This window comes from Haliotis cracherodii, unplaced genomic scaffold (genome assembly GCF_022045235.1).
Source record: "Haliotis cracherodii isolate W230 unplaced genomic scaffold, xgHalCrac1.p SCAF_8, whole genome shotgun sequence".
In the NCBI taxonomy this organism is placed as follows: domain Eukaryota; kingdom Metazoa; phylum Mollusca; class Gastropoda; order Lepetellida; family Haliotidae; genus Haliotis; species Haliotis cracherodii.
This window is the reverse complement of record NW_027266341.1, coordinates 21,407,795-21,435,224: the sequence shown is the minus strand read 5'-3', so window position 1 is coordinate 21,435,224 and position 27,430 is coordinate 21,407,795. Positions and strand designations below refer to the sequence as shown.

Below are 27,430 nucleotides of genomic sequence, written 5' to 3'. Positions count from 1 at the left end.
TGAGTTAGTTATGGGTGAGTGAGTGAGTGAGTTGGGTTTAACGCCGCTTTTAACAGTATTCCAGTTATATCACGGCGTGTCAGCTTAATGTGGGAGGAAAGCCCGAAGTGATGCAGGTCTAAGACGTTTACCACTTCGGTGAAACCCACGAGCACGGGTATGGTGCTGACAAACCTAGAAACATAACCGGGGGGAACCACGGTTCGAACTCACAATGATAGGTTCATGGCGTGCTCAGGGGACAGAACTCTGCACAGCAAACTGCAGCGCCTTAGATGACTGGGCCAACCGTGCCCCCTTGATCACTATGAGGACCATTAAACTGACTCTCACTGCATTGGTGAAACCCATGGGCACAGGTGTTTTGCTAACATATTAAGGAACATTATTATTGTTTAGTAAGTCCTGGCATGGGTAAGGGAAGTAACTCCGAGCAGCGAATTATAGAAATTGTTTTCCATCCTCATACATGTTTGTACCTGTAAACACAGCATTGTTATTTTCAGATGATGTTAAAAATACATTTTAAACGAGTCACGAAGACAATACATAACCCACTCTGATTTTCAGAAATTAGTTGATTCCATTTGTGTTGTAAAAGTAGAACGTAATCATGGATACAACGTGAAGAAAACGTGTTTGTAACTGTCACTGTGGTAGCTAGTATATAAATGACTTTCCGTTTACTTCTGACAATCCATATTTCACGACTAAGCACTCACCACTACTCTCATTGGTCTTATTACTCTCTAGCAACAAATGCTCTATCGTATCAGTAGCAAGTGCTGATCGTGTCTCAGCGCTGAGGCCTATTATTATGATGTATTAAATGCAATATGCATTAAACACGGGAAACTGGCATGTATAGTTAGATATTTCAGACTTGTTTGTGCACATTGAATAAAAAGGAATATCAATGAACAAGGGAGGTAGTTTTATGGATATACAATTTCTTTCATACAATGAAAGCGACGTGTCGGTGTTACACGTCGCATTCATCGTGATAAAGAAGTTGTATTTTCATTAGTATCTACACAAAACGTCACATATATGGATAGAACTATCTCCCTTGCTCATCATACCAATTTCTAAATGCCACTTAAAGAAAGAATATCAATGTTGACTTCTTCATATTTAACGGGGACACGGGTGGCCCAGTCGTCTAAGGCGCCGCGAATTGCTGTGCAGAGTTGCGTCCCTTGGGCACCCCAGAAACCTATGATTGTGGGTTCGAATCCCGGTTCGCCCCGATTATGTTTCTAGGTTTGTCAGCACCGAAGTGGTAAACGTCTGAGACCTGCACCACTTCGGGCTTTCCTCCCACATTAAGCTGACACGCCGTGATATAACTGGAATACTGTTAAAAGCGGCGTTAAACCCATCTCACTCACTCACTCACTCACCCATAAGATTAACACATGCCCTCGGATTTATTACATATTTTTATGACCTAGATATGGCAAGACTTTTGTGGTGTTAAATTACATTCAGACACTCATTTCTATCAAAAGAGGAGTAAGAAAGTGCAGACTGAAATACCATTAAGACATTATTATTCCAAAGGGATTACGCCATGGAGGCAATGGCGACAACTGGCCATGTAATAACTGTCAATAATGTTCGCGAAAAAGCTTTCTTTCGCGGATTAATGTGACATAAATATCGAAATAACGACACACATATAAACAAAACCACATTTACTATGTTAAATGACCATGATATCTAATATTGACCAAACAATAATATGCGAAACATAGTTCACTCCAAATTTGATCGTGCACTAAATGAATAAAAGTTAGTAAAACAAATATAATATTTTGACTTGTCGTAAAAGACTTCATTAATCCAAAATTGAATTGATTGTTTGAATGTTTCAGCTGAATGAAGAGTCTTCTATTGTCAATTACTTGAACACAATGGTAACTACGGGCATGTGAACATTAAGCGCGGATACTTGATTACAACTATTTACTTTTATTAAAACGATAGACGTGTTCCCCTTTCAACAGGTGGGGAGAACAACAGCATGGGATCTACCGTGAAAATGAATCCTTGTTTTATTATTGCTTTGCAAATAAATCAATACAACAGCATCAGTCGACAGCGTGTATTTCTAGGTTTAGATGAACATACGTCTCATGGGGATTACATGGCAAAGCAAGGATGCTATGCACGAAACGGGTTTAGTTCTAAACCTGTCATTAGAACAAGTAACATAGTGTTTGTTTGTTTGTATGTTTGTTTAACGCCGCACTCAGCAATATTCCAGCTATATGACGGCGGTCTGTAATTAATCGAGTCTGGACCAGACAATCCATTGATTGACATCATGAGCATCGATCCACGCAATTGGGATCGATGACATGCATTAACCAAGTCAGCGAGCCTGACCACCCGATCCCGTTAGTTGCCTCTTACGACAAGTGTAGGTTTGTAGGGAGTTGTTGAAGACCAATTAGTCAGTTTGAAGTACGTGGAAAAGCAGGACATACAATCTATCAAGAGCATGTGTGGTGCTGGTAAACCAAGGATAATAACTGCGGTGAAACATGTATCCGAATCCAAGGCCAGCGGAGCTTTTCCATAGACCCACTGCCAAACGAACCAAGGAAACAGGAAAACTGACAATTGAACACGTGGATCTGTATAATCCGCGCAGTCGATAACAACAGGGGGGTTTGGGCCAGTCCACGTGGCGCATTGGGGAATATAGGTCGAGCATGACTTCCACGTGCATCGTTTCCCACTCCACATGGAAATGGGTTCTTCCGTTGCACGGGGAACGCCCACTGTCTCAAAACAATGTGTACACGACGCTTTTTCTTTAAGTTTGCACAGCAGTTGTCTTTGATCACGTGGATCGATGGCCTTATTTAACAAATCGATCTTGGTTAATATTTGCAAAGAAACTTTAAAACGTGACATGTCGTCCACACTCCCAATATTTGGTTTGTTTGCTCCAATGTCAATAAGGGGCCGACCATTTGATATTTTCGGGGGATTGGAAATATTTTTTTCAAAAATAACCTGTTCCCGAAATTGCTCGCCAATAAATCGTCCACTGGCCATGTTGGAAATTCTGAAAAATAATGTCTCCTTTCCTATTTTTTGAGGCATTGACTGAAATAACATTCTGTCTCAAACAAAAGAATAGTCGACCCCTTAAATGGGTGAGTGTCAAATCAGTTATGAAAACGAGATATCGACTATTCATCTTGACAACCTGCCGGGGTCCGTTCCACAAAGCGACTGTAGCGTTAAGACGATCGTAAAGGGCTCCTCACATTTGAGAGCGGAAGGTCCGGGGTTCGATTCCCGGCCGCGTCATACCAAAAGACGTTAAAAGATGGTACTTGTTGTTACCCTGTCTGGCGCTCGGCATTAATGGGCTTAAACAAGGACTGGTCGGCTCGGAGTCGGTACACTGTGTCTGAGTGGGATAATCATGTTAAACTCAGTGAGCTGGCACTATAAATCGGCAACAGTCCGGACTAGTACAAGCAGCCACACACACACACGTACATGCACGTCGCTATAAAAGTGCAATAATCTTGGACGCGACGTTGAACCCCATTTCACCTCACCTCACCTCCTCACATTTAACCAGCCCTGCGACAGTGCTGTGCAAGGCAATGCGTAAGTGCGTAATATTCTAACCCTTTTGGGGGCAGCGTTTCAATGCAGTAAACCTGTCGATTATCAAATAAAGACGACATTTATAATAAATATATATTTATATATATATATATAGAGAGAGAGAGAGAGAGAGAGAAAAAAAAAGATATCACTTGAAAAGAAAAAATCTTGCAGGTCGTAAATATGCAACGGGATTTGATTTCAATTAATTGAATTGACAAAGTTGATTCCTGTGATAAGAGATGCCTTTTCTACGTACCTATACTTGAGACGGAAACACCTGATAAAGGTGAGAATGATTTGGACGCACAATATCCTACAGAGAGGGGTGCAATATGGAGAATATTATTGTCTTTTGAAAGAATTTGGGCTTCATAGCCATCGCTTCATTCAATACTTCAGGGTGCCAAAGAGCACCATGACCAATTCAAAGAATCAATAATTTTTCATTTATTTATGGTTTTGGCATCGTTTCTTTCTTTCTTGTCACAGGAAATGACATCATAAAAAGGTGATTTCCCAAAGCGTCCGGGGAGAAAACAGTAAAGATTTCGCGATTAAAAACAAATGAGTGCCCTCATGCTGTAGCTGCGCTGTGTTAATTAAGTTTAATTAATTATCTTAAAACAGCAAAAAGCGATTGTTTGAGCTGCACTGCCAAAGCGCTGGTTTAGAGTGGGGAATCCTTAACTCCCATTCTTTAACATGGGCTTAAGACAGTCGAAGAGCTACAATCGCTTTGTGGAACGGAGCTCTGGGACTCAACTCAGGAAAACGTATACATTGGGAAAACATTTAAATTAAGAATTCAGCGAGCCTACGGATTTGGAACAAAATTCACGGCATAGATAATAACACTGGTTCTCATTAGTTCATAACTTAGTTCAGTGTCTAGTTTATCTTTTGTTAAAGTCTGGATTTAACCTCATTATTGATACGTGCGTGCATGTAGCATGTGATTGCATGTGATTGGTTTGGTTTTACGCCGCTTTCAGCAAGAACCCTGCTACGTTATGTCGACGGAGTGAGTGAGTATGGTTTAACGCCGCTTTTAGCAATATTCCAGCAATATCACGGCTGGGGACACCAGAAATGGGCTTCACACATTGTACCCATGTCGGGAATCGAACCCGGGTCTTCGGCGTGGCGAGCGAACGCTTTAACCACTAGGCTACCCGACCGCCCCTATGTCGACGGAAACAAGCATGGGGTTCACAGATTGCACCCATGTAAAGAACCTGGGTCTTCGGCATGGTGAGCCAAATAGATTGCCACATCCTCATAGGGCGATATTATGCGATCTATAGCTATAGTCTTCAGCAACCCATGCTTGCCGCAAAAGGTGACTATGCATGTCGTAAAAGGCGACTAACGGGATCGGGTGGTCAGGCTCGCTGACTTGGTTGATGCATGTCATCGATTCCAATTGCGTGGATCGATGCTCATGATATTAATCACTGGATTGTCTGGTCCAGACTCGATTATTTACAGACCGCCGTCATATAGCTGGAATATTGCTGAGTGCGGCGTTAAACAACAAACAAACAAACAAAACAACAAGATAGCTAATATATTATTCATTCTGGATACGATAACACGATTCAAAGATAATTTAAACTTTAAAATATAGGTGATGTGAGGCCAAATGGGGTGTGCGCGTGCGTGCGTCTGTGTGTGTATGCGGATGCTTGTACTAGTCCGCCTTAGCGAAGGTTTTATAGTGCTAGCCCACTGAGATATCATGCCGTGGTTTAACACAAATACCCTTCTCAGATACAATATATATGTTCTGACTCCGAGCCGACCAGACCTTGTTTTATACCCTTAATGATCCCCCGGGGATTGAACCACAGACTACGCTACTCCGGGCAGATGCTCTATCCACTAGACCACGGGGTACACAAGAATAATGAACAATACACTTTGATACATTTCAAAGTTCAAAACAAACACATCAGACCACACGAACAGTCTGTCATGGCATGGTTATAATAATTTTACGGCAATACAAAGTTTTAGTGTGGGATTTCGTGTAACATTATATGATTAACTCTAAAAATATAATTAAAATTGTTAAAAAACAAATTAATATATTTTTATATGGTATGTTTTTCAGGGAGTGCTGTCCCTCAAAGCTCGAGTAGCTCTTTAGCTGAAAACTAATGTGCCGTTTTGAAACTCTATATCCCAAAGACTACTATTTGTCGAAATTAATTATTTTTTCAAAGGCATCAAAGTCATCTATTCCTATTTAAAGCTGAATGTAATTCATCAAGGCGGTTTTCTATCGGGGCAACAAAACCATATCTACTCAAATGTTGTAATCCGTTCTGATCAACATGAATCAATTTAATGCAACGATAAGTTAGGGTTTGTTTACCGTATTTCTGGTACGAATAGCTCTCATTCGATGGAATATGTACCTCGAACGGGTGATGAGTGGACCTCGGGGACACCAGAAACATATGGTCATAGGGTTCGAATCCCGATTCGCCCCGATTATGTGTTTAGGTTTGTCAGCACCATATCCGTGCTCGTGAGAAAACATCTAAGACCAGCATAACTTCAGGCTTTTCTCCCACATCAAGCTGACACCACGTGACATAACTGGAATACTGTTCAAAACTCACTCACTCACTCACTGATTGGTAATCTTTACGACGGAGGGGGTGGGTGGGTGGTTAGCCTACTGGTTAAAGCGTTCGCACGTCACGCCGAAGACCCGGGTTGGATTCCCGACATGGGTGCAATGTGTGAAGCCCATTTCTGGTGTCCCCCGCCGTGATATTGCTGGTATATTGCTAAAAGCGGCGTAAAACCATACTCACTCACTCACTCACTTTACGACAGCATTCTACTCTTTTGCCCGCCCCAATTATGTTTCTAGGTTTGTCAGCACCATACCCGTGCTCATGGGTTTCACCGAAGTGATAAACGTCTCAGACCTGCATCACTTAGTGAGTGAGTGAGTCTGGTTTAACGCCGCTTTTAACAGTATTCCAGTCATATCACGGCGTGTCAGCTTAATGTGGGAGGAAAGCCCGAAGTGATGCAGGTCTCAGACGTTTACCACTTAGGTGTAACCCACGAGCACGGGTATGTTGCTGACAAACCTAGAAACATAATCGGGGCGAACCGGGATTCGAACCCACAATCATAGGTTTCAGGCGTGCCTAAGGGACACGACTCTGCACAGCGAATCGCAGCGCCTTAGACGACTGGGTCACTCGTGCCCCCTTTTTTTAGTTGAGGGTGCGTTTGTTTGTGTAACAGGCAGGCTAAATTAATTATTTAATTACTTATGTCAAGGAAAGACCCCAAAAAGGTGTTTTTTTTCTTTCTTCATGACAGAAAATTTATTGTGCATATACCAAGTTTGGAATTCAGCTTGTAGTCGGTGATTTATGAAGTGTTGACAAATAATGCCATACTTCATGTAATCATTGGACGCGTTGAGATTGATCATGTGCAGGATCAAAGTTAATCACATTTGCTCAAAACACATGCAAACGGGTATCCTCTGTAAAACCTGATGTGATTAATTGCTTGATTTTAATGACAACCCAAACGTGCAACACGCATATAGCTTTGAATAAAAAAATGTGATTAAAAAAACCTTCTTATCTAAATTTTCACATGGCTCCAGCAGCAAGCTCTCATGAACAATGTATCTTTTCAATGGTCGTCTATCAAGGGATGCATTATCACCAGCAAATACCATATCCACTGACGTCACTCTTTTGTCTCAAGCCGCCATTTTTGTTCAGGAATTGAAACACGCAATTATCAAACCACGGATGTGCATTTTTGACTAATGAAAGTTAATGTACACTTGACAGTACCGGAACCTCTTTGGGGCCTTGACAATTAAATAAATGGTAGTGCCAACGGCACTGGAACCTGCTTCGTCTGATCAGACTGCCAGTGATTGCAGTCAGTGATACATTGTTTAGTGAATAAGCCTCTATGGACATACTGTGAAATGTATATTGAGTTGTTGTAATGTCCGAAAGTCAACCAGTTCGTGTACGCATTGGATGATAACTATATAAAAACAATGGACTGGCTTTGATCAGGGCTTTCCTGATGGTTAAAACGGCGTTTTGGGAAAGCACAATTTGCACTTTAACGTTAAAACTTACAGAAGTTAAAACGTTCATTATGTGGACACAATGTGGCGATAATTAATGACATGGCCAAGAAGGTCCTAAAGTACTTACAAATGTACTGATGTTATGTTCTTGAAAAAATATTTTGCCGCAAAACGAAGCGCACGATCTTTGAGCTGAGCGAACTGTTTACGGGCTTCATGTTTTGTGTTTGTTGTTTAACGCCGAACTCAGCATTATTCCAGCTATATGACGGCGGTCTGTAAATATTCGAGTCTGGCCCAGACAATCCAGTGATTGACCTCATCAGCCTCGATGAACATCCTGACCACCCAACCCCCTTAGACGCCTTTTACGACAAGCATAGACGCCTTTTACGACAAGCATAGACGCCTTTTACGATCAGCATGGGTTACTGAAAAACTTTTCTAACCCGGATCTTCACGGGTAGGTTCCATGTAGTGCGAGCCCAATAGTGTTAATACACGCTTTAAAAAAAATATTTTTGAATCGAATAACTTAAAACTCCCCCAAAAGGAACAAGGTAGTAAAGGGGTCATTTGGGGGCCACAGGATCTATATATTATTAACCCATTAAATGAGCAAAACTTAGAAATCGTTAGAAGTGGGTTTCGTTTAACGTCACTTTTAACAGTATTCCAGTTATATCGCGGCGTGTCAGCTTAATGTGGGAGGAAAGCCCGAAGTGATGCAGGTCTCAGACGTTGACCACTTAGGTGAGACCCACGAGCACGGGTATGGTGCTGACAAACCTAGAAACGTAATCGGGGCGAACCCGGGATTCGAACCCACAATCATAGGTTTCTGGCGTGCCCAAGGGGCGCATCTCTGCACAGCGAATCGCGGCGCCTTAGACGACAGGGCCGCCCGTGCCCCTGTTAATGTGAGTTCCAACGAACCTTTGGTCATGTCCACGCTTGCATGTTCTGGGCTTACAACACCGCCTTTGTGGTCTAGTGGCAGAGCGCCCGCCCGGAGAGCGGAAAGTAAGGGGGTTCGTTCCCAAAAGACGTTAAAAGATGGTACTTGTTGTTACCCTGTCCTGCGCTCGGCATTACGGGGCTAAAAGAAGGACTGGTCGGCTCGGAGACAGAATACTGTGTCTGAGTGGGGTATTCATGTTGAGGTATCTCAGTGGGCTAGCACTATAAATCGCCATCAATCCGGGCCTAGTACAAGCAGCCACACACACACACGCACACGCACGCACGCACGCACGCACGCACGCACGCACGCACGCACGCACACACACGCACGCACACACACACACACACACACACACGTCGCTATATAAGTGCGATATTCTTGGACATTACGTTAAACCCCATTTCACCTCACCTGGGCTTATAACAACACTAAATGTATATAAAATGGTATAATGGGTTGAAAAAGTTGATTTTAAAGATATTTTCGGGGGAAAATTATAAATGCAACATGAGCATGTCTTTGGTTCAAGCTAAATAAATGTAGATGAAGACAGTACACGCCTATGGTCAAAACTGAATAAATAGCTGGAATATTGCTGAGTGCGGCGTAAAACAATAAACCAAAAACCATGCCAATATATCAAAATATTCTGTCATTTAAAAATTTGACATTACCAGTGGGCCCAATAGGGCACTTATTCTACACCGTCCATTGTTGGCACATTGAGGTTTAAAAAAATTGTCTAATGGAAAAGACATATAATTCTATTCTGGGCCATCCTCTTATGGAAACCTCCGCGGAAGATGTAAGTATTTCCTTTTCTGTGTCAGGAATATAATTGCTTACACTTTATTTGGAAAAAAACAAAGATGTGGCGGTGGGTAGCCCAGTAGGTACTGTGTTCTATCGTCATGTCGAAGATCGAGGATCGTAAAATGCGTACCCTACGTCGATATCGATATCAACAGATTGTTACTTGAAGCTGCTGAGAACCATATCACACCATACTAGTTTGAAAAAGGGAATAGTCATTACTTCTGAACGCCATATTGCACATACACCAAGTCTTGAAACGTGGTTTTAGGGTTACACATTTCAACCAACTTGGGAAGCGTAACCTGATCGTCTTCTGACATAGTCAACTTATTGACCGCAATTCGTATTTCAGGCGTAACTACTATTCTACATTTGACCTGATCATGTCTCTATGTCTGTCAGCACCATACCCGTGTTCGTGGGTTTCACCCAAATGATAAACGTCTGTGACCTGAATCAGTTATTTGTTTGTCTGTTGTTCGAAGCCGCACTCAACAATAATCCAGCTATATAACGGCGGTTTGTAAATAATCGAGTCTGCACCAGACAATCCAGTGACTGACATCATGTGATCCACACAATTGGGATACGATGACATGCATCAACCAAGTCAGCGAGTCTGACCACCCGATCCCGTTAGTCGCCTTTTACGGCAAGCATGGGTTGCTGAAGACCTATTCTACCCCGGATCTTCACGGGTCCTGCAGCAGTTAGGACTGCCCGATCACATAATGCTTACATACTGATAACCGAAATATTAAAAGCGACGTAAAACATCATACAATCACTCTTCCCGACATGCGAACGAACTAAACACCAATTCGTTCCATTGTACCAAGTTTGAAAAATGCGTCAATCTTTTAACATAAAGGGGGGCACGGGTGGCCCTGTCGTTTAAGGCGCCGCGATTCGCTGTGCAGAGTTGCGTCCCTTGGGCACGCCAGAAAACTATGATTGTGGGTTCGAATCCTGGTTCGCCCCGATTATGTTTCTAGGTTTGTCAGCACCATACCCGTGCTCGTGGGTTTCACCGAAGTGGTAAACGTCCGAGACCTGCATCACTTCGGGCTTTCCTCCCACATTTAGATGACACACCGTGATATAACTGGAATACTGTTAAAAGCGGCGTTAAACCCAACTCATTCACTCACTCACTCATTTTAACATTAAATACCTACTGAACAACGGGCAGGTAAAGATGGCGACTGATAAACTATCATTTACGTAAAACATCAAAGATAAAATGTATCAATAATGTGTCGATCATGTTATAAATATTAATCATTTACAATGTGTCATCCATCATACAGTATATCATTATCCTGCCATACATTTCGCAATATAGGCATACCTGTCATACGATGTTTGTCACACGTTATGATGATGACCCTTGTTATTAAGTTCATTAACTCTAAATCTGTAGACTACGGCCACTTGGCTTCTACACGTTGTCAGCCCTCTTCCCCTCTAACCATCAGTTGCTCATAAGGTCAACGACATGGCCGTCAACAACAAAAAGGTGATGGCAGGTAAATCTCACATCACCTGTCGTATAGATAATGACACCTACCTTTCTCTGTTAACGCCAATTACAGCGGAACTGGTCAAGTGCTTGATCCAATCTCAGTTGTAATGGCACACAGGGATCGATCTATACCGCTGACCGGCCTGTGTTGTACGACGATTATATCCCTGTCTCCGCGCCTGATCCGCCCTGCCTTGGCACGAAGCTGTCTGCGGGCAGATGGGAAAGCTCCGTGAAGAATCGGTGGATCGTTGCTGTTCGCTCTGCCATACAATCTATCCGATCAGTCCTCAACATATGCTTCAGTGGACTTGGCGTAGAGTGCATGGTATCGCCACAAAGCTGATCAGCTTGGAATTGATTTGTGGCATTTGCCATGACCCACTGAGGAAATAGATGTGGTTTGATTGGGAAATATGGTTACTGGGGCGTAACTGTCCACAATATTTATTTTCTTTCGACCCTGTTAATCCTGAAACCTTGTAGTACCGTTCTGGGAGCCGTTACATGATCTTAGCGCTAAGGTGATTGTAACCCCTATACCTTAACATAGGCTTACGACAGTCGTAGCCCTAAGGTTTTGTACAACTGCACCCAGAACAATATAAGAAGGAGTCGCCAAACTTTCTTCGCCAAACTTAATTATTCGCTAATCCGGAAATTCGATTATCTGGACAGTACCATCCGGATTAATTGGGTAACTGCATTGTAAATTGGAAAATTTTGCGTCCATTGTATTGTCAGCACTTACTCAATGAGATGTAGCGACGCATCTATGTGTATTCATGTCGTTCGATGCATGTCCTCTAACATATGTTGTATTGTCGATGATGTATTAATTGATTTGTCTGATTAAAATGTTAACATATTTATCCCTTTGATTATTCTGTAACCCTTGAATATATTAAGGGACGCTTGAAGATCCGGGGTAGAATAGGTCTTCAGCAACTCATGCATGCCGTAAAAGGCGACGGGATCAGGTGGTCAGGCTCGCTGACTTGGTTGATGCATGTCATTGTATCCCAATAACTGGATTGTCTGGTGCTCAGACATCGATGCTCATGATATTAATCACTGCAATGTCTGGTCCAGTCTCGATTATTTTACAGACCGCCGTCATATAGCTGGAATATTGCTGAGTGCGGCGTTAAACAATAAACAAACAAAAATACGGCACAAACCATACTCGTGCATTCGTAATTAATGTTGTCACGTTTACTGTCTCAAGCACTGACATTACTGGCATAGTGACAAAAGCGACATAACGTCGAAACTCCCTGACTAAAAGATAGTTATCCTTAATTAACAGCACGGCAATATGGTCACGTTTGCTGTTAAAAATAGTTTATTGGTCAACCTTTGTTCACCAATAGCTTGACGACCATGTCGTTCATGTTGCAGATGATGGCCATGGCGTCGTGCAGTCGTGACGTCCACTGTGAATTATTGCTAGTCGTGGTTTTATGATTACCGCTAGCTTTGCAATATATCAAGAATATAAGACAAAAATGTCTCCTGAGTGGCAACATCCGTCACGCAACAAGGTACCCGCCTGTGCTACATCCCTTATAATTTACGTCGGAGTTAAATTTTAAAATGCCCATTAGTGCTATTATAAACGTTTCAATGGGCTCTGACGCTCTATTTTCAGTCCAGAGAGTTTAATGGCCACACGGTCTTCGTGTGTGTACAGATGTGTTTTTTTTGCCCGGAAGTATTAACTGGATGGTGATATCTCTCGGACCATTTGCTTCTTTTCAGTAATGGATTCATACGAAACATTTGTAGGTTCTCGTTGGATCCAGAAAGCATTTTGTATGTATCTTAAGAGAACTGATATTCCATTCATTTTGCGATTCAGAAGTTATGTCCATTTAAGCACATCTATTTGGAAAGGCGATGTATAATTGTCACCCGACACAATATCGACTGAATGCATGGTGGATATATCGATATACAGCCGTGGCACCTTTGATCTCTGTAGAATCAATGATTCATCGCAAGTAAAGTGCCCGCTTCTTGACTGGCGGTCATGTTCGTTCCCTGGTTAGAATGGCCAGATTGTGTTCGAATCATAGTGAGAGTGAGTGTGAAAGGGAGAGTGAAAGTGTAGCGAGTGTGAGTTTGAGTGTCATTGTGAGAGTAAGAGAGAGCGTCTGGGTGTGAGAGTGAGTGAGCGGCAGTAAGTGAGAGTGTCAGAGTGCAAGTGTGAGATGAAAGAGTGTGGGAGCGTGTAAGAGAAGAGAGTAAGTGTGAGTTTGAGTGTAAATGTGAGAGTAGGTGTGAGGTTAAGAGTGAGAGTGAGTGTGAGTGTGCGATGCGAGAGTAAGTGTGAGTGTAAGTGTGAGAGTGAGTATGAGCGTGCGATGAGAGAGTAAGTGTGAGTGTAAGTGTGAGTATGACATGAGAGAGTAAGTGTGAGTGTAAGTGTGAGTATGAGTGTGCCATGAGAGAGTAAGTGTGAGTGTAAATGTGAGAGTGAGTATGAGTTTGAGTGTAAATGTGAGAGTAGGTGTGAGGTTAAGAGTGAGAGTGAGTGTGAGTGTGCGATGAGAGAGTAAGTGTGAGTGTAAGTGTGAGAGTGAGTATGAGCGTGCGATGAGAGAGTAAGTGTGAGTGTAAGTGTGAGAGTGAGTATGAGCGTGCGATGAGAGAGTAAGTGTGAGTGTAAGTGTGAGAGTGAGTATGAGCGTGCGATGAGAGAGTAAGTGTGTGTGTAAGTGTGAGAGTGAGTATGAGCGTGCGATGAGAGAGTAAGTGTAAGTGTAAGTGTGAGAGTGAGTATGAGCGTGCGATGAGAGAGTAAGTGTGAGTGTAAGTGTGAGAGTGAGTATGAGCGTGCGATGAGAGAGTAAGTGTGTGTGTAAGTGTGAGAGTGAGTATGAGCGTGCGATGAGAGAGTAAGTGTGAGTGTAAGTGTGAGAGTGAGTATGAGCGTGCGATGAGAGAGTAAGTGTGAGTGTAAGTGTGAGAGTGAGTATGAGCGTGCGATGAGAGAGTAAGTGTGTGTGTAAGTGTGAGAGTGAGTATGAGCGTGCGATGAGAGAGTAAGTGTGTGTGTAAGTGTGAGAGTGAGTATGAGCGTGCGATGAGAGAGTAAGTGTGAGTGTAAGTGTGAGAGTGAGTATGAGCGTGCGATGAGAGAGTAAGTGTGTGTGTAAGTGTGAGAGTGAGTATGAGCGTGCGATGAGAGAGTAAGTGTGAGTCTGGGTGTAGGTGAGAGTGAGAGTGAGAGTGAGTGTATGTATGGATACGGAGTGTGAGCTATCAGGGGCGTTGGAAGATGTGTGAATGATAGCGTTCAAATAAGAGTAAATGTAAGGCCATGTGTGATGTATCCATATATGTACTGGAAGCAGACATGGAAGAATCAACCTGTACCAATAGCCTGAAAATGACTTAAGTGTTGAGCAAACTCGTACAGCTAATGGTTGGGACCATTGATCATCAAAACTCCAAGGACAAAGACCCCGGCAGAACCAACACCTCTGGCTACTGAAACATGATTAAGAACATACTCAGAATGTCCATCTATGCCCCGAGCTCATAAAATGAGGATTATCATTGTCAGACCGGAGGGTGTTTGTTGGGACAGTTAATTACATTAGCATTGTGGGTTAGCTACAAATGTGAACTGACCTCTCTACCAGAAAGCTATTCGATCTCCCTTACCCCTCAGCCCCCTTCGATAATAACATCAAACGCACACAAACCTAACAACTCATGTCGCACCCGTCATGGTCCTTGGATTAAAGAAAGTTGTGTCAGGAGTCAACAACGCACGGTGCCGCCATTCTGTGAAGTGTACGACATTACTCTGTGACACGGCCCCTTCGACGTGAATGCTCTTGAACATGGCGGCTCTTCAATGGGATTAATTTATCACTTGACTTCGTCGTTCTGGTGGTAAACTTGCAATTGTCGTCTGCTTACAAAAGTCAAAGAAGCCAAATATCAATAACTCATCTTTGTTCGTGCTGGGCATGTTCAGATCACAGTTGAGGGGGTTGATCTTGCTGAAGGTAAACATCGATATTGTGGGTGGTGGCTCTTTCATCGTGTACTTCTCCATCTGTTCCTAATGCTGAGTCGGCCGTTTCATCCTCAACAACATGACTGAGAATGCAGTAGAACTCCTATTAGCATCGGGGCGGTCGGGTAGCCTAGTGGTTAAAGCGTTCGCTCGTCACGCCGAAGAGCCGGGTTCGATTCCCGACATGGGTACAATGTGTGAAGCCCATTTCTGGTGTCACCCGCCGTGATATTGCTGGAATATTGCTAAAATCGGCGTAAAACAATACTCACTCACTCACTCACTCACTCCTATTAGTATCGGGGTTGGTTCTTGTAAATCACTTTGATTTAGGCTGACCATTTGACATCTTCGATTATTTGTGTGTTGTTTACCGCCGCACACAACAATATTCCAGCAATATGAAGGCGGTATGTAAATAATCGAGTTTGGACCAGACAATCCATTGTTGACATCATGCGCATCCTTCCACGCAATTGGGATACAGATTCAGATTCAGTTTATTCTCAGAGAAACCACCACCGGTGGTACATGAGCGATGACACGTATCGATGACGTGCAAGTCAGCGAGCCTGACCACCCGATCCCGATGATGACAAGCACAGTCACCTTTTACGGCAACTATGGGTTGCTGAAGACCTATTCTACCCCGGATCTTCACTTACGACAAGCACAGTCACCGTTTACGGCAACTATAGGTTGCTGAAGACCTATTCTACCCCGGATCTTCACTTACGACAAGCACAGTCACCTTTTACGGAAACTATGGGTTGCTGAAGACCTATTCTACCCCGGATCTTCACTTACGACACGCACAGTCACCTTTTACGGCAACTATGGGTTGCTGAAGACCTATTCTACCCCGGATCTTCACGGGATTATTCTCGATTGTTCGGTGTCTAATATCTACATTGTATTTTGATAAATACCTCGGACTAATTCGCTTCGAAACCTTTACTTTGAACATCATTCAACACTCATAATAGTCGTCCAATTAAATTACTCTCGTGAGCTAACTGGGGATTTAGGAGCTAGTGGGGTGGTGACGTCATTTCCGGATCGAAACTATGTTAGTGAATGGGTCACATCAGAATGGATAATTATAAATCATATTGTACTATGTCGAGGTTGACCCTTTGATAGCATTGAATTAATAGTACATATGTTTATAAGACCTTTATTCGGTACCATAACGTATAAGACTGTGAAAGCAGTACAGTCCTTTATAAAGTTAACATAAATGTTGTGTAACTATTTTATTATATAGAGATTTGACTATTACAAAACGCACAAAGACATATATTGAAGGGTCCAGCAAATGTACCATCAAATTCCTGTCTCGACGAATAACCATAATCTTTACTACAATGAGTGAGTGAGTTGGGTTTAACGCCGCTTTTAACAGTATTACAGTTATATCACGGCGTGTCAGCTTAATGTGGGAGGAAAGCCCGAAGTGATGCAGGTCTGAGACGTTTACCACTTCGGTGAAAATCATGAGAACGGGTATGGTGCTGACAAACCTAGAAACATAATCAGGGCGAATGGGGATTCGAACCCACAATCATAGGTTTCTGGCGTGCCCAAGAGACGCAAGGGACAGCGAATCATGGCGCCTTAGACGACTGGGCCACCCGTGCCCCCTTACTACAATGAAGGCAGGACTTTTTTTTATATCCACAGAGAGAATTTATGACAAGTGGAATAATTAATATCATGTGGATTCTCCAAAACCTCATAGGATTGGCTTGATGTTTATGCAATTTCAGAATTAAGTTCAATTATGTCAAAACTTTTGCTGTTTCAATTTTGTACACCACTCTTCTACTCGACAAACTTATGGAATCCTATAAGAGACATTGTCGCGTTGTCGCATCGCCGCGCTTTGGTTAATTTCGAGTTTTTTCGCTTGTTTTTGTAATGTCCCTTCTACGATTCCGTACAATTTATAGTACCGTGTGTTCACGTGTTTTTCAGGTGAACAATTGAACGAATCGCTTTTATTTACAGCAACGTAAGTGTGTTTCAGATACAGACAGCGGCCAGTAAATAATCGAGTCTGGACCAGACAAGCAAGTGATTCGCATTATAAGCAACGTCGGGGAACGGGGGACAAGTCACCGAGCCTGATCTCCCGCCATATCACTTCACATATCATCTGACCCGTGAAGATCCGGGGTAGAAAAAGGTCTTCAGCAACCAATGCTTGCCGTAACAGGCGACTATGATTGTCGTAAGATCTAGAGACAACTAACGTGATCGGGTGGTCAATGAGTGGTGAGTGAGTAAGGTTTTACGCCGCTTTTAGCAATATCGATCTTAGCGATCTTAGCGCTAAGATAATCGTAACTCCCATACTTTAGCATAGTCTTTGTGCATGTGGGCCCTGGTGTCATCCCCCCATCCCCCAATGTTGCTGAGTGTGGCGTTAAACAACAAACAAACACATATCAGCTTAACGAGGTTTTAAAGATCAGTATAGAGCAGATTGTATAGTTAAGAGTTCCATTAACAGAGCGAATCTTGGATGTTCCCATCTTCCCGAGGCAAGGGAGTTAACTGACTTTCAAAGTCCAGTTTCCACTCTTGCCGAACTATGCTGGAATTCCTGGGCCCGAACGTAGCGCCACTAGTGGCTATTGCGAGCTATGTCCCTTCTATGCCTCTCCTATGTACCAATCAGATTCCACCTCTCGTATCACTTGCATTTGCTTCAAACAAAACAGCGGCGCCCAGTCAAGACGATCTGATTGATAATCAAGATCTATATTTGTGATGAAACGAGTCTTACATCGCGAAGTGCATCAAATCACGTGAGCACCTTCATTAAAAACATGAAAAGACTTGGAAAATATCTGTTGACAACGAGTTGGTGGTGCATATGCTTTGCACATCATCCAATCGACCGAAATCTGCACGACAGTTTACGAACCGGATTTCGATTTTGTTGCGCGATTTTGATTGGACTATGCATAGACTCGTTATTCCAGCCAAAATGTAACTCCATAATACCAGCTTAGTTCGGCAAGGGTGGAAACTGGACTTTTTATTGTCAGTTAACTCACTTGCCTCGGGAAGATGGGATGTTCCTGGTACGACTGAAGTAAGGCGAAGTGTAGTTTAACGTGGCGTTCAAGATTATTGCCCTGATATAGCCACATCTCTTTCTGGGTTTGTCAGCACCACACCCATGCTCCCTGATTTTACCGAAGTGGTAAACGTCTGAGACCTGCATCACTTCGGGCTTTCCTCCGACATTGAGCAGACACGCTGTGGTATCACTGGAATACTGTTCAAAGCGACGTCAAACTCACTCACTCATATGAACATATTTGATAACTTTCGTAACGATTTCTAAACGTTTTGCTCATTTAATGAGTTAACAATATGTATATCATTATCTCGGTACCTATACAGAAACACATTAAGGGAGTTTGGTTTGGTCCTGGGAATAAGTGTAAGCATTTCAGACTAACAGTTACATGTTTAAAATGTGAGAAAACTTATTTGTGGTAAGCTATGAGGCTAGATATTGAATGCACGTGTGTAGTATTTGCACTCGAGGAATCACAAAACGTGTTATGAACGTAATAGCGTTAATGTAGGAGTACCGAACACAGCACTTATCATGGGTTTGTGGTCTGTTTGATGCCTACGGGGATGGGAAAGGGGGAGTTTTAGAGTGGCGCCTACGGGAATGTAGAATAGAAATCCTCTGTTATTCATTAAGAATAATCACGATCAGTTGGTAGAAATGTATTCAAATACTGTTTTTGTAACCGGTGATAATTCTCATTCACGTTTGCTGTTTCTGAAGTAATTATCTTCGGCTTCTCTAATGATGATTTCTGTACACTAGGGGTACTGCACTGCACATGATGGCAGCGGAACACGGTGACGTTTGTGCTCAGTTCTAACTCCTCTGTCAGGGAACTGATACACATTATGTGATCTCCTCTGTCAGGGAACTGATACACATTATAGGGTCTCCCCTGCCAGTGAACTGATACACATTATAGGGTCTCCCTGCCAGGGAACTGATACACATTATGTGATCTCCTCTATCAGGGAACTGATACACATTATGTGATCTCCTCTGTCAGGGAACTGATACACATTATGTGATCTCCTCTATCAGGGAACTGATACACATTATAGGGTCTCCCCTGCCAGTGAACTGATACACATTATAGGGTCTCCCTGCCAGGGAACTGATACACATTATGTGATCTCCTCTATCAGGGAACTGATACACATTATGTGATCTCCTCTGTCAGGGAACTGATACACATTATTTGATCTCCACTATCAGGGAACTGAAACACATTATGGAATCTCCTCTATCTCGGAACTGATACACATTATAGGGTCTTCCCTGCCAGGGAACTGAAACACATTATCTGATCTCCTCTATCAGGGAACTGATACACATTATGTGATCTCCTCTATCAGGGAACTGAAACACATTATGGGATCTCCCCTGCAAGGGAACTGAAACACATTATGGGATCTCCTCTATCAGGGAACTGATACACATTATGGGATCTCCCCTGCCAGGGAACTGAAACACATTATGGGATCTCCTCTATCTCGAAACTGATACACATTATGTGATCTCCTTTATCAGGGAACTGAAACACATTATGTGATCTCCTCTATCTCGGAACTGATACACATTATAGGGTCTCCTCTATCTCGGAACCGATACACATTATGTGATCTCCTTTATCAGGGAACTGATACACATTATGTGATCTCCTCTATCTCGGAACTGATACACATTATAGGGTCTCCTCTATCTCGGAACCGATACACATTATGCGATCTCCTTTATCAGGGAACTGAAACACATTATGTGATCTCCTCTATCTCGGAACTGATACACATTATGTGATCTCCTTTATCAGGGAACTGAAACACATTTTGTGATCTCCTCTATCTTGGAACCGATACACATTATGTGATCTCCTCTATCTCGGAACTGATACACATTATAGGGTCTCCTCTATATCGGAACCGATACGTATTATGTGACCGCCTCTGTCAGGGAACTGATATACGTTCTAGGGTCTCCTCTGGAAACTGCCCTCACTTCTCCTTCAGGGAATACACAGACATTCTAGCGTTGTTGGGGGCCAGTCGTTTCTCTTTAACGAAGGAATTGGCCCACATTCTGGCCAGTCATAACTCTTCTAACATGTCACGAGCACACTTCCAGACACACTGTGTTCAGTAATGCCACCTGACAATTATCCGTGGAAGTAAAACCCAGTATTAGGAAGCACAGTTCCTTCAGCTATGCCTTTCGGAAGTAGTATTGACCAAGAAATCTATCAGCTGGAAGAAAAGAGCATATCGGGTTATTCCGTAAACTGCCCTGTCTTTTAATCAAGGGATTGTATTCGATTCCAGAAAAGTGGTAGTGTTTGTTAAACGATCGCAATAGAACCACGTTTCAACATCATTGATAGGATTCCGTAACAGTTTTCAACGTCCCTCTGTGTTAGATTCAGACGCCAACAAACGGTTCTAACATGTGTTATTGAATGAATGGAAACAAGCTTATAATCTGTAATATTGACTATGCGATTTGGCACAGCCTTAGCAAATACAGTAGAATCTCTTCGTACACTAAAGAGAATGAACGGGGGGCCTATTACAGATCGTAGTTTGCTTAGTGTCTGACTAGACTTGCTTTTAGCCATTGTTACACACATCGAGTCGATTCTGATCCTATTAGCAGAAAGCATTTGCTGCATATAAAAGACGGGTGTTGAAAGAGAAAATAAGCCGAACGTCTGATGACGCTTAATCAGTTTGAAATATGGGACATTTCGTGAAAGCTCTTTGCAAGCCGTGATAGAATAAGCTTTGATTGTTTTCGCTGTTGGAAGGATTGTTCAGACAAATCTCCATGGCGCATTTGAGGTGACCGGGGTTTTTTAACTAAAGGACTATCGAGATCGTCTTCACGGCACCTACCATCGATCTAACGCTCCATGGGGGGTCTTGTTTCAGATGGAGGGAAAGGGACAACATTTCTGAAGACAAGACACAAGTTGAATATACATGATAATACATATGTGTTTCTTGGATTTGTTTGGAACTGGTCTTCAGCAACCCATGATTGTCATAAGAGGCGACTTACGGGATCGTGTGGTCATGCTCGCTGACTTAGTGGATGCATGTCATCGTATCCTTATTCCGTAAATCGATCCTCAAGACTTCAATCATTGCATTGTCTGGTCCAGACTCGAAAGTATACACATCATCGTCATATAGGTGGAATATTGCTGTGTGACGGCCCAGGAATGCCACTTTTAATATTTAGAACAATCCCAGGACCAATAAGGGCTCAGACACGGTTAACTGACACGGGATGTGGCGCTCGCGAAAGCAGGCAAATATAACTAGAACAACGACGTACTGCATATCAATTTCATTACCGTAGTTAATGTTTAATTAATGCATTTAGGTGAAAATGTTGAAAATGTTGAAATGTACATATTGATATCAATGTTCACTCCTGAAAACAATATTACAATGTCATAAACATCTTTTCTGAACAGTCGGATGGGGGTTTTGGATTGTGATTGCGGGGTTTTGAACTTAAGGAAAATTTCCCAAGTGTTTTCATCTGTATTAATTAAATGGTTTTCAAACATTAAACAGCCATTTTTACAATTCTATGCACGGATCCTTAGAATGATGTATCTATTGCTGCTGCCCAGGACTGCAACTGGATACCATTTAGTGTATCCTTTACTATATCTTTAAGATCACTTTGACACAGAAGTTTTAATCAGATCAAGAAGACTGAAAATAAATTATTTTGAGTTGGTTTTCCAAGGTACATTTAATCATTTTCCGAGAGAGAGAAATTCATAATATTCGTAGAAAGTATTATAATGTCCAAATGCTGAAATCACACGCTCCGTAATCGGCTTCTTTCTTAAACAAACATATTTCGGGGCGTGGTTTAAAGGGACGTGATGAAAGTTTTCATTGGCTGAAATGTGATTCCTAGGAGCTATACATATACTGTTTCTGCTATTTCTGCTAATCCTACAAAAACAACAACTTCGCATACATTGTCCAATTAGTGAAACGTCAACTTTGATCTTGATGTGAATAATTAAAATATGTAAACAATCAGTAGCTAGCAATTTATTACCAAGAACCCTGTTTGGGTGAAATATACAGTCAACTTTTCCAGCAGTTGGCCACGGGATAATCAAACACTGTCCGGGACGCGCGCGTTCTTATAACACATAGATTTGTCACAGTGGAATACTGTTTCTTGTCCGATTGTGAGTGAGTGAGTGAGTGAGTGAGTTTGGTTTTACGCCGCTTTTAGCAGTATTCCAGCAATATCACCGTGGGGGACACCAGAAATGGGCTTCACACATAGTACCCATTTCGGGAATAAACCCGGGTCCTCGGCGTGACGAGCGAGGGCTTTAACCACATGGCTACCCGACCGTCCCCTTGTCCGATTGTAATTCTCTTGTATAGCCCAAATCATACTAAAGGATTAATTCCACTCACTCAATGATATATAGTTAGTTGGGTTTTTTTCTTTCAGTACAGGGTATGTGAATATAGTTTACCAGTAGGTTGTGTCGTGTATATTGTGAGCTATTCTCTCATTAGTTGTCATATTTGAGATAATCCCCTTAATCCCCATTTGTCTTACCAGTGACCAAGCTCGTGTGAAAGTTGTACTTATAACAGTTGGTGCTGGACAAGTAGGAAGAGCCCCAGTCAACCACCTGCTGCCCTGGGTCCTACTCCACGGTAATCAAACGGAGGACCAGACAGAGAAAGCCGATAAAGAAATCCGAGGCGGAAGCCGGCAGACGGGGCGCCGGGCCGTTCGTTAAAACTGTGCAGCGCGTCAAATACCGGGAACCCGTTTTAACCCCCGTGACGGGAAACAGATCTCATAATGTGCAGTACCCTGGTAGGCGGATATTTTAGTTCGGCCTTTTTTTTTATCGTCCGTTCTCTGCTATGTCCCATATTCAAATATAATTTTAGTCAAGCATTTGAGATTAAATCTGATCTAAAGAATAAAAATATGCAAAGCTGCTTACAAACAAACAATATTTGTTCGTGTTCGTGTACAGTCCTTTTAAAATAAACTCACTGCGTGTGTAAGCCTATACTACAGAGATATCCATTATTCTAGTGAGCGTGTGAGTAGGTGAGAGAGTGGAGGGTAAAAGAATGGACACGGTGTCACGTCACGTTTTAGTAATATTTCAGCAATATCACTTCGGGGGACTCCATAAGTTGGCTTCACACAATGTACCCAGTCCTCGGGTGTGACGAGCGAGCGATTTAACCACTAGGCTACCCCGCCGCCCCAGTTAGTCCAGGCCCCGTTAGCAAGGACACCTCGCCCCCAGGACGATCTTGTGAGGAACATCTGTAGACAAAGGCACGATAACCATGATTCAGTATTTCGAAAATAAGGTGATCTGGTCATCTTCGAATATGCGTCTCTTCACTGTATATATTATTCAAAAGCCGGCTGGGAGGAATGTCTCCTTTGAAACGGTGGCTTAAAATCAAATATTACGTGTTTACATGGTGCAATAAGGTGTTTACTGAAAACACAATATTAGTAATTTTGTGTTAAATGCGCTGACAAACGTTGTAGATGCACTGATGATGCGGGGTAGACATGGTAATGACACGTTTGGATACACTGGTGAGATGGTGAGGTGAGGTGAAATGGGGTTTAACGTCGCGTTGAAGATTATTGCACTTGCATGCGACGTGCATGCATGTGCGTGCGTGTGTGTGTTAGGTTGGCTGCTTGTACTGTCCGTATTTATGCCGGAATACTAACTCCGAGCTGAACAGTCCTTACTTTTTAGTATAATATTCTTTTTACGTATTTTAGTATGACGCGGACAGGAGATGGATGGAACACCGACCATCCGAATGGGATGTATTGAACCATCCTCTGTGTATCTACAAAGTGTCCTCATCCGAACTAACACGTGACCTCAGTCCATGAACATTGTGCACGTGACTGATGCACATCGACGTAGACAAGTGCCTTCAGCGTATCCACAATGTATCTTCAACGCATCACCATTGTCTCCATGGGCATCTACATTGTGTCCAAGCACATCCTGAATGTGTGTTAGCGCATCTACTATGTCTTCAGCACATCTACTATGTGTCTTCAGCACATCTACTATGTGTCTTCAGCACATCTACTATGTGTCTTCGGCACATCTACTATGGCTTCAGCACATCTATCATGTGTCTTCAGCACATCTACTATGTGTCTTCAGCACATCTACTGTGTCTTCAGCACATCTACCATGTGTCTTCAGCGCATCTACTATGTGTCTTCAGCACATCTACTATGTGTCTTCAGCACATCTACTATGTCTTCAGCACATCTACTATGTCTTCAGCACATCTACTATGTCTTCAGCACATCTACTATGTGTCTTCAGCACATCTACTATGTCTTCAGCACATCTACTATGTCTTCAGCACATCTACTATGTCTTCAGCACATCTACTATGTCTTCAGCACATCTACTATGTCTTCAGCACATCTACTATGTGTCTTCAGCATATCTACTATGTGTCTTCAGCACATCTACTATGTGTTTTCAGCAAATCTACTATGTCTTCAGCAAATCTACTATGTCTTCAGCACATCTACTATGTGTCTTCAGCACATCTACTATGTGTCTTCAGCACATCTAATATGTGTCTACTATGTGTCTTCAGCACTTCTACTATGTCTTCAGCACATCTACTATGTGTCTTCAGCACTTCTACTATGTCTTCAGCACATCTACTATGTGTCTTCAGCACATCTACTATGTCTTCAGCACATCTACCATGTGTCTTCAGCACATCTACCATGTGTCTTCAGCACATCTACTATGTGTCTTCAGCACATCTACTATGTCTTCAGCACATCTACTATGTCTTCAGCACATCTACTATGTGTCTTCAGCACATCTACTTTGTGTCTTCAGCACATCTACTATGTGTCTTCAGCACATCTACCATGTGTCTTCAGCACATCTACCATGTGTCTTCAGCACATCTACCATGTGTCTTCAGCACATCTACCATGTGTCTTCAGCACATCTACCATGTGTCTTCAGCACATCTACTTTGTGTCTTCAGCACATCTACCATGTGTCTTCAGCACATCTACCATGTGTCTTCAGCACATCTACCATGTGTCTTCAGCACATCTACTATGTGTCTTCAGCACATCTACCATGTGTCTTCAGCACATCTACCATGTGTCTTCAGCACATCTACTTTGTGTCTTCAGCACATCTACCATGTGTCTTCAGCACATCTACTATGTCTTCAGCACATCTACTATGTGTCTTCAGCACATCTACTATGTGTCTTCAGCACATCTACTTTGTGTCTTCAGCACATCTACTTTGTGTCTTCAGCACATCTACTTTGTGTCTTCAGCACATCTACTATGTCTTCAGCACATCTACTATGTGTCTTCAGCACATCTACTATGTGTCTTCAGCACATCTACCATGTGTCTTCAGCACATCTACTTTGTGTCTTCAGCACATCTACCATGTGTCTTCAGCACATCTACTATGTCTTCAGCACATCTACTATGTGTCTTCAGCGCATCTACTATGTGTCTTCAGCACATCTACTATGTGTCTTCAGCACATCTACTATGTGTCTTCAGCACATCTACCATGTGTCTTCAGCACATCTACTATGTGTCTTCAGCACATCTACTATGTGTCTTCAGCACATCTACTATGTGTCTTCAGCACATCTACTATGTGTCTTCAGCACATCTACTATGTCTTCAGCACATCTACTATGTGTCTTCAGCACATCTACTATGTGTCTTCAGCACATCTACTATGTGTCTTCAGCACATCTACTATGTCTTCAGCACATCTACTATGTGTCTTCAGCACATCTACTATGTGTCTTCAGCACATCTACTATGTGTTTTCAGCACATCTACTATGTGTCTTCAGCACATCTACTATGTGTCTTCAGCACATCTACTATGTGTCTTCAGCACATCTACTATGTGTCTTCAGCACATCTACTATGTGTCTTCAGCACATCTACTATGTGTCTTCAGCACATCTACTATGTGTCTTCAGCACATCTACTTTGTGTCTTCAGCACATCTACTATGTGTCTTCAGCACATCTACTATGTGTCTTCAGCACATCTACTATGTGTCTTCAGCACATCTACTATGTGTTTTCAGCAAATCTACTATGTGTCTTCAGCACATCTACTATGTGTCTTCAGCACATCTACTATGTGTCTTCAGCACATCTACTATGTGTCTTCAGCACATCTACCATGTGTCTTCAGCACATCTACTTTGTGTCTTCAGCACATCTACCATGTGTCTTCAGCACATCTACTATGTCTTCAGTACATCTACTATGTATCTTCAGCATATCTACTATGTGTCTTCAGCACATCTACTTTGTGTCTTCAGCACATCTACTATGTGTCTTCAGCACATCTTCCATGTGTCTTCAGCACATCTACTATGTGTCTTCAGCACATCTACTAAGTGTCTTCAGCGCAACTACTTATACAGTGTGCCCCAAACCGAGTCCTCACATGGGCGAGATGAACTCCCGTAAAGTGTAACACCTCTTTTGTCGGTAAACCTAAATACCTAGTCTGGTATTGGCCACCTTTCAAGATGAGCATTCAAAGGTAATTACCCAATCCCCCCATCGCTCTTGTCCCCTGCAGGCTGCATTAAAGCTTGAACCTCACCAGTGTCCGAATGTGACATCGACTGATGACCCACAGAGGCGCCATTGATTCTCAATTCTGGCCACAGTTCCTGTTGGAAATGGTTCCTTGATATTCCCTCTTTGCCCTTTCTTCCCTTCATGGCCCGTGTTTTGCCTGTGTTGACGTCAGTAGGGGGCTGACCAATATGCTGGGGTTTTTTTTATGTCAGACCTTTTGTATCTGTTGTTTTATTGGTATACACAGGAAGTAGATTTAGTCTGAATAATACCCCCACCCCTTTTGTGCTGTGCATTCGTTGAAGGGAAGGTCAGTTTGTTTTGAGTTGGTACTGTACTTTCAGAACAGCCTTTGTGGTGATTCAGGAGCACAAGATACGGATGCTGGTATACAGACTCTGGTTATAAAAATGATACATTTGTAATGTCGAGCGTTTGCTAGTATACGGTTTCGCTTAGAGTGAGTGAGTGAGTGAGTGAGTGAGTTTGGTTTTACGCCGCTTTTAGCAATATTCCAGCAATATCACGGCGGGGAACAGCAGAAATGGGCTTCACACATTCTACCCATGTCGGGATTCGAACCCGGGTCTTCGGC

At 42.6% G+C, this 27,430-nt stretch overlaps 1 protein-coding gene across 1 annotated transcript in view; it reads right to left on the bottom strand.

The window, feature by feature from the left end:
• Positions 1 to 11,171, bottom strand: part of LOC139449802 (leucine-rich repeat-containing protein 74A-like) — a 126,311-nt gene extending 115,140 nt beyond the window's left edge. Inside the window, exon 1 of the mRNA XM_071231338.1 lies at positions 11,080 to 11,171. The gene's annotated coding sequence lies outside the window, so the exon portion shown is untranslated. The remainder of the gene's footprint in view (positions 1 to 11,079) is intronic.
• Between the last annotated feature and the right edge of the window lie 16,259 nt (positions 11,172 to 27,430).